Here is a 9,212-nt window from a genome sequence, read left to right on the forward strand (position 1 = left end):
CAAATATACTATTCCCTGCTTTAGGTACTGTTATAGTTGATTCATGATTAAGTAGGCAGGCTAGTCATTAGCCTCCTTTTTTTTTTAATCCCCAAATGCTTTTCTATATATGTGTATATATATATACACACATATATATATACACACACACACACACACATATATATATATATATTTTTTTTTTTTTCTTTTGGAGACGGAGTCTTGCTCTGTCACCCAGGCTGGAGTGAAGTGGCACATCTTGGCTCACTGTAAGCTCTGCCTCCCAGGTTCACGCCAGTCTCCTGCCTCAGCCTCCCGAGTAGCTGGGACTACAGGTGCCCACCGCCACGCCCGGCTAATTTTTTGTATGTTTAGTGGAGACGGGGTTTCACCATGTTAGCCAGGATGGTCTCGATCTCCTGACTTCGTGATCCACCCACCTCGGCCTCCCAAAGTGCTGGGATTACAGGCGTGAGCCACCGCGCCCAGCCAATGCTAATATATTTTTTACCTTTTTCCTCCCAAGTATGGGACAACTTTCTGTAGTGATTTTTAGTAAATAATTTGCCCAGTATATTCTTGAATATTCTTAACTTTAAAGAGGAAATTTGGCAGGGCGCAGTGGCACATGCCTGTAATCCCAGCACTTTGAGAGGACAAGGCAGGCGGATCACGAGGTCAAGAGATGGAGACCATCCTGGCTAACACAGCGAAATCCCGTCTCTACCAAAAATACAAAAAATTAGCCGGGCGTGGCGGCGTCTGCCTGTAGTCCCAGCTGCTGGGGAGACTGAGGTGGGAGAATGGCGTGAACCTGGGAGGCGGAGCTTGCAGTGAGCTGAGATCGCGCCACTGCACTCCAGCCTGGGTGACAGAGCCAGACACCATCTCAAAAAAAAAAAAAAGAGAGAAAATTTAATTTTATTTATTGTTTACCTTGTCAGTAATATCATGTGATGTCATTTTACTAAATATTTGTTAAGTGGCCTATAGAAACTAATGCAGAAACTAAGTTTCTATCAAAATTTTTTTTTTAGCTAATCTGTTGAGTAATGTAACTTTTTTTATTCTTGAATTTATGAGGACTACAGAGATGTATTTGAACAAGAATAATTTGTTTTATAGTACCGTTTACCTCTTGCTGTGGTGGGTAGTAATACTATCATTGAAATTAATGGCAAAAGGGTCAGAGGAAGGCAGTATCCTTGGAGTGTTGCTGAAGGTAAGGTTTTCTTCAGTGAATGACTTTCTATAAGATCTCAAGACTGTGATTAAAAATTTGTATTTATAGTAAGTAGTATGGTACGCATACTGTATTGATATAGCCTAGATTTCAAGGACAGTATTGATTTCAGGTTCTTATAGTCTCATTTTCCTCTTAAGTATATTCATATTTTTCAAACCTATATCCTACTAAGTCAGGTAAGTATGTGTTAAGTCCTAAAGTTGTAGTATAGGTTGAACATTTTTTTTTTTTTTTTGAGATGGAGTCTCGCTCTGTCACCCAGGCTGGAGTGCAGTGGCATGATCTCAGCTCACTGCAACCTCTGCCTCCCGAGTTCAAATGATACTTCTGCCTCAGCCTCCTGAGTAGCTGGGACTATAAGCGCACACCACCACACCTGGCTAATTTTGATATTTTTAGTAGAGACAGGATTTCACCATATTGGCCAGGCTGGTCTCAAACTCCTGACCTTATGATCCGCCCGCCTCAGCCTCCCAAAGTGCTGGGATTACAGGCGTGAGCCACCGCACCCCGCCTAGGTTGAACATTCTTAAAGAGAAAATTCAAAATGTGAATTGCTCCAAAATCTAAAACGTTTTGAGCACTGACATGCTGCTCAAAGGAAACGCTCACTGGAGCATTTTGAATTTTGGATTTTTGGATTAAGGATGCTCAACCAGTAAGTGTAACACAGATATTCCAGAATTCCAAAAAAATTCAAAACACTTCTGGTCCCAAGCATTTCAAATAAGAGATAATCAACTTGCCCCACCCAGGTTGGCATCCCTGCCTCATCATTAAGTGTATTTCTGTTTTCTTATTTGAAAACATACCTAAAATTCAGGGGTTCTTTACCTCGGGTCCAAAGTTTGCTCCCAGGGAATCTAATGAACCTTCTGGAATCAAACATTTTGGAGAGAAGGCCATTCACTTTTATCGGAATATCAGATGGGTCATGGACCCTCAAGAATTATTTTAAAAATGTATAAGCCCAGTTAAAACATTCACAGTCTCCTTTCGTCAGTGCAAAAGTTGCCCTTTTTGACATTGCATATTTAGAGTAAAAAAATTTCATTAGTAAGAGATCCTCTTTACTAGTTTTGTAAGGAGTTTTTTGTTTCTTAACTTGCTATCTTAAATTATTAAGCATTAAGTAAGGAGTTTTAAATACCAATAAAATCTTAGTTATAACACCAAACCTCAGAAGTCCTTCCTCTTGGCAATAGGTTTATTGTGTTTGTTTAATCTATTTAATCTTCTGCATTACAGTAAGCTGAAACCAAAATTGAGACATGATTGTTTTATGTTTGTTGCTATTATCTTTGAACTTTTTTTTTTTTTTTAAGAGACAAGGTCTTGCTATGTTGCCCAACTGGCCTCAAACTCCTGAGCTCAAAGTGATCTTCCCACGTCATGCTCCTCCCTTATGATGTCACTATAGACACACACCACTGCCCCTGGTTTATTTTGAACAGTTCTTTAATTTTTAGGATATTGTTTCAAGTTACTGTCCTTATTGGCAATTTTCCGACCAGTGATCCCTGTACCTTGTTCCCAGCTCCCTCTGCTATGCCCAGGCAAATTTCAGTTGCTGAGCTGAGGCTTTAGAACTTACATACTGCTTAAAAACAGGAAACGGAGAAATTGATTTCCATCTCTCTTTTGTAGTTGACCCCTCTACTCTCAAGTAATCTTTGTATTTGTGATACATTCTTTAAAAATAAAAGTAAAGAACCTTAAAGTTCTTGGCTCCCTTTTTCATTTTGGTTACCTTAAGATTTTTTCTAAAGTGATTCTCCCTTCACTTACACCACTGAATTTTTTAAATGTATGATAGAATAAATATATATATTTTTTACCAATAATGAGAAAATACATGGTTTCCCCTTACAGAATTTCAAAGTTGTTTCCGGAGAGCTCATTTGTTAGGTTTATGTATCTATTTCTGAGGATTAAACTACAATAAGGCAATAATATAGTACACTTCTCTGTCATGCCCTTACATTGAGTAGTATGTTTGTGTTAAATGTCAAAAAAATTGATCTAAGCTGTTTTGCATTTCCCCTCCTTGTTTTTACCCCCCAAGTTCGGGTGAAATATTTTTTGAAAAGACTGGGCTTAGTGGAAATATATGTGGTCTATTTTTTTCTTACAGTTGAACACGGTGAACATTGTTATTTTACAATTCTAAGAAATAACGTTGATAAGGTAAGTGCAAGCAATGATGGAAATAGCATAAGATTTTCTTTCCCTAAATAAGAGTTGGACAGATTTACTTTTTGCCTTCTATAAATGTAGCTAATTTAAATTTATATCGTCAGTCTAGCAATGAAGTAGGCATTACATGTAGATGATTCTTTCTCCAAGGTTTTGAAGTCAGGAGCAAAAGTTACAAAATAATTTGTGTGTCTAGGGATACATAGGAAAATTAGTCTCTTTACTTTATCATTATACTTTCTATTGAGGTTTAATACTGAAATAACTATGGAAAGTGAAATAGAAGAGACTCTTAATGTAAAAAACGTGTGAAAACTATATAAGGGAAGGCTAGTTTTTGAGTCAAAAGCTAGAATTTGGACGTTAAAAGTGGCACAGCCTGGTAGCTGGTGAGTAGGGCACATTTTATGTACCAGAACATAGCAAACAAAATCAGTCTTCCTACCAGGTGAGAAAAAAATGCCTAAATTGTGTCTTGCACACCTGCTGAAAAAGAGACGGAAAGCCTATGGGAACAGGACATTTAGGCCATCCTGATTAGAGGACCAGGACTAGTAAAGAGGATCTCTTACTAATGAATTAGAAAAGCAGCAGCAGAGAGGAAATCATGAAGAAATAGTGTAATAGGACCAGAGATGTTAGTAGGTAAGGAACAGAAAGGGCATCAAAATAATCCTCAGTGTTTTCATGTTGAGACACATTCCTTCCTCTCCCTACCTCACTCCTCATTTCCCACTTCTCTCTCTTGCTTCTCTATATCTTTACCACATACTCTCTTTATCCTTTAGCTTTAGATGTCTGTCTTAAGTTGATATCTATTCATTTTCATACCTCTACCCACTTTCCCAAAACATAAGAATCTCTTTAGCTGTGTAAAGAAAGGTAGTAACATAAATCTGGATAATAATTGGAAATTGTGGAACAAGAAGAAGGTCATTCTCACAAGTGAGAAGTGAGGGGGAAATTTTAAGAGAGTCAAACTGCTACCTTAAGAAATACAGTAGAGATGAGAGTGAATTTTGAAATTAAAGAAATTGGCGTGTAATTGATCTTTATTTTAAAAGGAGCAGGCCGGGCGCGGTGGCTCACGCTTGTAATCCCAGCACTTTGGGAGGCCAAGGCGGGCGGATCACGAGGTCAGGAGATCGAGACCACGGTGAAACCCTGTCTCTACTAAAAATATAAAAAAAAAAAAAATCAGCCGGGCGTGGTGGCGGGCGCCTGTAGTCCCAGCTACTTGGAGAGGCTGAGGCAGGAGAATGGCGTGAACCCGGGAGGCGGAGCTTGCAGTGAGCCGAGATCGCGCCACTGCACTCCAGCCTGGGCGGCAGAGCGAGACTCCGCCTCAAAAAAAAAAAAAAAAGGAGCAGGTGTTTTTGGTAGGAACTACATGATAGGATTGATTCAGCATTTGGGGTCACCAGGCCTCACTTAGTAGAGAAGAGCAAATGCGTGAGAAGGTCATCCTCTGGGTTTTGAGAATACAACTTCAGGCTCTATTATGAACTGTTCCCTTCCTCTTCCATTCTTAAGGTGTGACTTCAAAAGAATAACTATTAATAATATAATCTGCTATGACAGTATATAAGTAGAGAATGTTTAATAAATCCTAATTGCCATTGCATTCCTCTTGCTTTTAAATCTTCCATGGTACTTAACCAGTGCTTGACACGGTGGTTTTCTATAACTTTCTCTTGTGTATTTTAAAAGTATACAATCAATAATTGCCTACATACCTAAAATGCTGTAGAGGGGAAATCTAGTTACTGAGCCAGAGGCTACTTTATTGAGGAGGAGTCTTGCTCCATTTCCTAGGCTGGAGTGCAGTGGCATGATTTTGGCTCACTGCAACCTCCACCTCCCGGGTTCAAGCAATTCTCCTGCTTCAGCCTCCCGAGTAGATGGGATTACAGGCATGAACCACCACACCTGGCTAATTTTTGTATTTTTAGTAGAGATGAGATTTCACCATGTTGGCCAGGCTGGTCTCAAACTCCTGACCTCAAGTGAGCCACCTGCCTTGGCCTCCCACAGTACTGGGATTACAGGCATGAGCTACCACGCCCACCCGGCCCAGAGGCTACTTTGAATATTCGAAAGTTCACAGCCTGGCAGCTAGTGAGGGGCCTCCCTAGTGTAAGCATTCCAGAGCAAACTGACCATGCCTGCAGGAAGAATTAATACAGCAGATCAGCAAGACTTTTATGCCTAAAAATTCTAAAGTTATATATTATTAAAAAGGTGTATATTTAATTTAGCTCATGTCTTTATGACAAAGGCATCTAGTGGATATTTAATAAATACTTGGAAGGAAATACAATACCAGTATTGCAGATAGATGTCTGTAAATCCCAAGTAATTGAAATTTTGCAGGTCAAAGGAAGAGTGCTTTCTTCTAAGAAAGAGGCAAGTTCAAAGAAGTTTTTGCTAATTAAGAGACTTACTCCAGGTAAACCAAGGAAGACAATGGAAAGGAGGAAAACTATACAAATATTTTTGGGGTGTGGAGATGGGTGTTTCAGAAATGAAATAGGGAAAGAAAGCAAGAGGAGAAGAGAGTTACGGTATCAGCGATGGGAAATGGAAGAGACAAATTCCTGAAACTGGGGAAAGTGTATTGCTAATTACCAAATTATTTTGAGAATGGAGGAGTGGGTTGAATCATAAAAGGATAAAGCATATTTAATTAAATGGAAATCAAGACTTTTATAACCTGGAAAAATCAGAATTATGTAGTCATATAGAAGTGAAAGTGATTTTAGTGAAAGGGAAAATCATTATCTGAAATGTTAGATGAGACTAACAAAAATAGCTTAACAGTTAGTATATTCACCTTACTTTTATTTGACACATTCATGCAAACATTTCATTTCATGTAAGTATTCTTCCTTAGAACCTTTAATGATTTTTCAGTGATGCATGTAATATATAATAATTAAAATTAGGCCAGGCGCAATGGCTCACACCCATAATCCCAGTGCTTTGGGAGGCCAAGATGGGAGAATTCCTTCAGCTCAGGAGTTCAAGACTGGCCTGAACAACATGGCAAAACCTCGTCTCTACTAAAAATACAAAAAATAGTTGGGCGTGGTCGTGCATGCCTGTAGTCTCAGCTACTCAGGAGGCTGAGGTGGGAAGATGGTTTGAGCATGAAAGGCAGAGGTTATAGTGAGCTGAGATTGTACCACTGCACACCATCCAGCCTGAGCGACAAAGCGAGACCCTGTATCAAAAAAAAATGAAAAAACTATCGGGGGAACCCACCCCCAATATTTCAACATAGGTTTTTTCTGTTTTCCATAAGTGTCAGCCAGCTGAGAAAGAAAGAGAAAGAGTACTAAGAGAGGAATTTTACAGCTGGGCCACCAGGGGTGACATCACATATCGGTAGGACTGTGATGCCCACCCGAGCCTCAAAATCAGCAAGTTTTTATTAAGGATTTCAAAAGGGGAGGGTGTGTACGAACAGGGTGTAGGTAGGTACAAAGATCACATGCTTCAAAGGGCAAAAAGCATAACAAAGTTCACATGCTTCTGAGGAAACAGGACAAAGGGCAAAAGGCAGAACTTCTGATAAGGGTCTATGTTCAGCAGTGCACGTATTGTCTTGATAAACATCTTAACAGAAAACAGGATTTGAGAGCAGAGAACCGGTCTGACCACAAATTTAATAGGGTAGAGTTTCCCAATCCTAGTAAGCCTGAGGGTACTGCAGGAGACCAGGGCATCTCAGTCCTTATCTCAACCACATAGGACAGACATTCCCAGAATGGCTGTTTATAGACTTCCCCCCCAGGAATGCATTCCTTTCCCAGAGTATTAATATCAATATTCCTTGCTAGGAAAAGAATTTAGCGATATCTTCCCTACTTGCAAGTCTGTTTGTAGGCTCTCTGCAAGAAGAAAAATATGGTTCTTTTTGCCCAACCCCGCAGGCAGTCAGACCTTATGGTTGTCTTCCCTTCTTCCCTAAAAATCACTGTTATTCTGTTCTTTTTCAAGGTGCACTCATTTCATATTGTTCAAACACATATGTTTTACAGTCAGTCTTTACAGTTAACACGGTTATCACAGTGGTCCTGAGGTGATGTACATCCTCAGCATATGAAGATAACAGGATTAAGAGATTACAGGTGTAATAAATTATGAAAGTATTATTTGGGAATTGATAAATGTCCATATTAAAATAAAATCTTGACAATTTGTGTTTCTCTGCCATGGCTCCAGCTGTTCCTTCCATTTGGTGTCCCTGACTTCCCACAACAAACTCCCAAGAAATCCTATGCACTCAAGATACCTTTTAGGGATTCCAATGGTGTATGGTTTCAAAACTGCTGTTCTTTCTGTACTTACTTCCTGTTGAATTAAAGTGTCTTTGAGAGGCAAGAGAGTATGTTGTTCGTTCCTAGTCCACCAGCCTATCAGGCTGGCATGATAGATACACTCTATGAGGCTGACGGGCCCTTACTTGATTCTTTTGTCCAGTGAAAATATCTATAACCAGCATCCAGGAGGGATACTGTCGGTGAAACCTGCTTAGCTGAGGACTGGCTGTGTGTGTGCCTCCAGACCAATCATATGTTTGTTTTGAGATACATTTTTCGGAGGAAGGTACTACACACATGCCATGTATTTTCTTTTTGCTTCATATTTTTTCTTCTTTAATTTCCTGGTATCCATTGGTTCTCTCCAGGCAATCGGTGGCATGTTAGCCACAGTGGACACTGCACAGGAGACCAAGGGGTGGGAGATTAGGGTGCTGCAAGCAGAATAATAAATTTCAGGCCCAACCTTATGTCTGTTGAATCAGAACTGCTGAGTATGGGGCTCAGGCTCCCGTGTTTGAATAAGCCCTCAAGTGACTCTGATGCTAAAGTTTGCAAAGCACTGCTCTAGAAGTTTCAGGAGGTCCCAGGGTCAGGCACCTGCTGAGGAGGAAGAGTTGTTCCTGGGATTCTCTGCCTATTCTCAATCAAAAACTCAAACTTAGGAAAGCCAGAGAGGTTTGTATTCGCCTTACATCAGGGGTGGGGTTGGATTTACCATTTCTTTGACTCCTTCATATTTTAGGTAACTTTTCAGGTCACACACAACAGACTGATTTTCCTGTGGAAGACCTCACAGGAGTTCTCTTGAACCAGGAGACTGTTTTGAGCTGAAATACCTGGAGCCCTCTCAAGCTGTTTGGGCCTTTCAATTTGAAACCCAGGTTTGGACGATTCTAAGCCCTATGGCAGAGATTGTAATCATTCTCTCTTCACCCTCAGGGTGGGGACTCACCCTCAGGGTTGGGAGTGACTGCTGTCTCTCAAGCCCCCACCAATTACACCATGTTCTGGTTGTTAAAATCCAGTGTATGCATGAGATGTAATAAAAGTATCTTTGCAGCACTAAGTAGAGTGTTCCTTGTTGTGAGCAGACCATTCCTCTTCCTCCTTGGAAAAACATCTCTATCCACTTTCTACATTTTCACGTTTGTCTCTTCCTCTACACACACCTCAGCTGCTGCTTTATTTCCACATGTCTCATGTAAGGATCTTTTTTTATGTGGTAACCTTGGCTTTTCCCACTGTTCATGCTTCCACGAGTTGGATGTAGGCAATATAGGAGCCCACTGCAAAAGTGTAGGTGATACTGTCCAGAAAGAAACCTGAATTTCAGAGGCTTGCTGATGTGGAAGAAAGCCAAGATATTAGACTCGTAGAGCTTCACTCTGCTAGGTAGGTTGAAATCTGGACACTGTGACTTCCATAAAAACAAGATAGTACTTCTGAAAACCATCTGAAGT

The 9,212-nt window shown here is 40.3% G+C and overlaps 1 long non-coding RNA gene across 3 annotated transcripts; it reads left to right on the forward strand.

Moving 5' to 3' along the window:
- Nucleotides 1-9: 9 nt before the first annotated feature.
- Nucleotides 10-8,814, forward strand: LOC116464877 (uncharacterized). 3 transcript variants are annotated; one of them, XR_009212313.1, is made up of 3 exons: nt 10-1,204; nt 3,363-3,415; nt 5,798-8,814. It is a non-coding gene; the product is annotated as an uncharacterized LOC116464877 (long non-coding RNA). The 3 variants fall into 3 exon arrangements; XR_009212312.1 differs by having other exon boundaries at nt 14-1,204; nt 2,554-3,415; XR_009212311.1 differs by having other exon boundaries at nt 10-3,415.
- Nucleotides 8,815-9,212: the final 398 nt, after the last annotated feature.

The sequence above is a fragment of the Hylobates moloch genome, unplaced genomic scaffold (assembly GCF_009828535.3).
Source record: "Hylobates moloch isolate HMO894 unplaced genomic scaffold, HMol_V3 SCAFFOLD_2040, whole genome shotgun sequence".
NCBI classification, from domain to species: Eukaryota; Metazoa; Chordata; class Mammalia; order Primates; family Hylobatidae; genus Hylobates; species Hylobates moloch.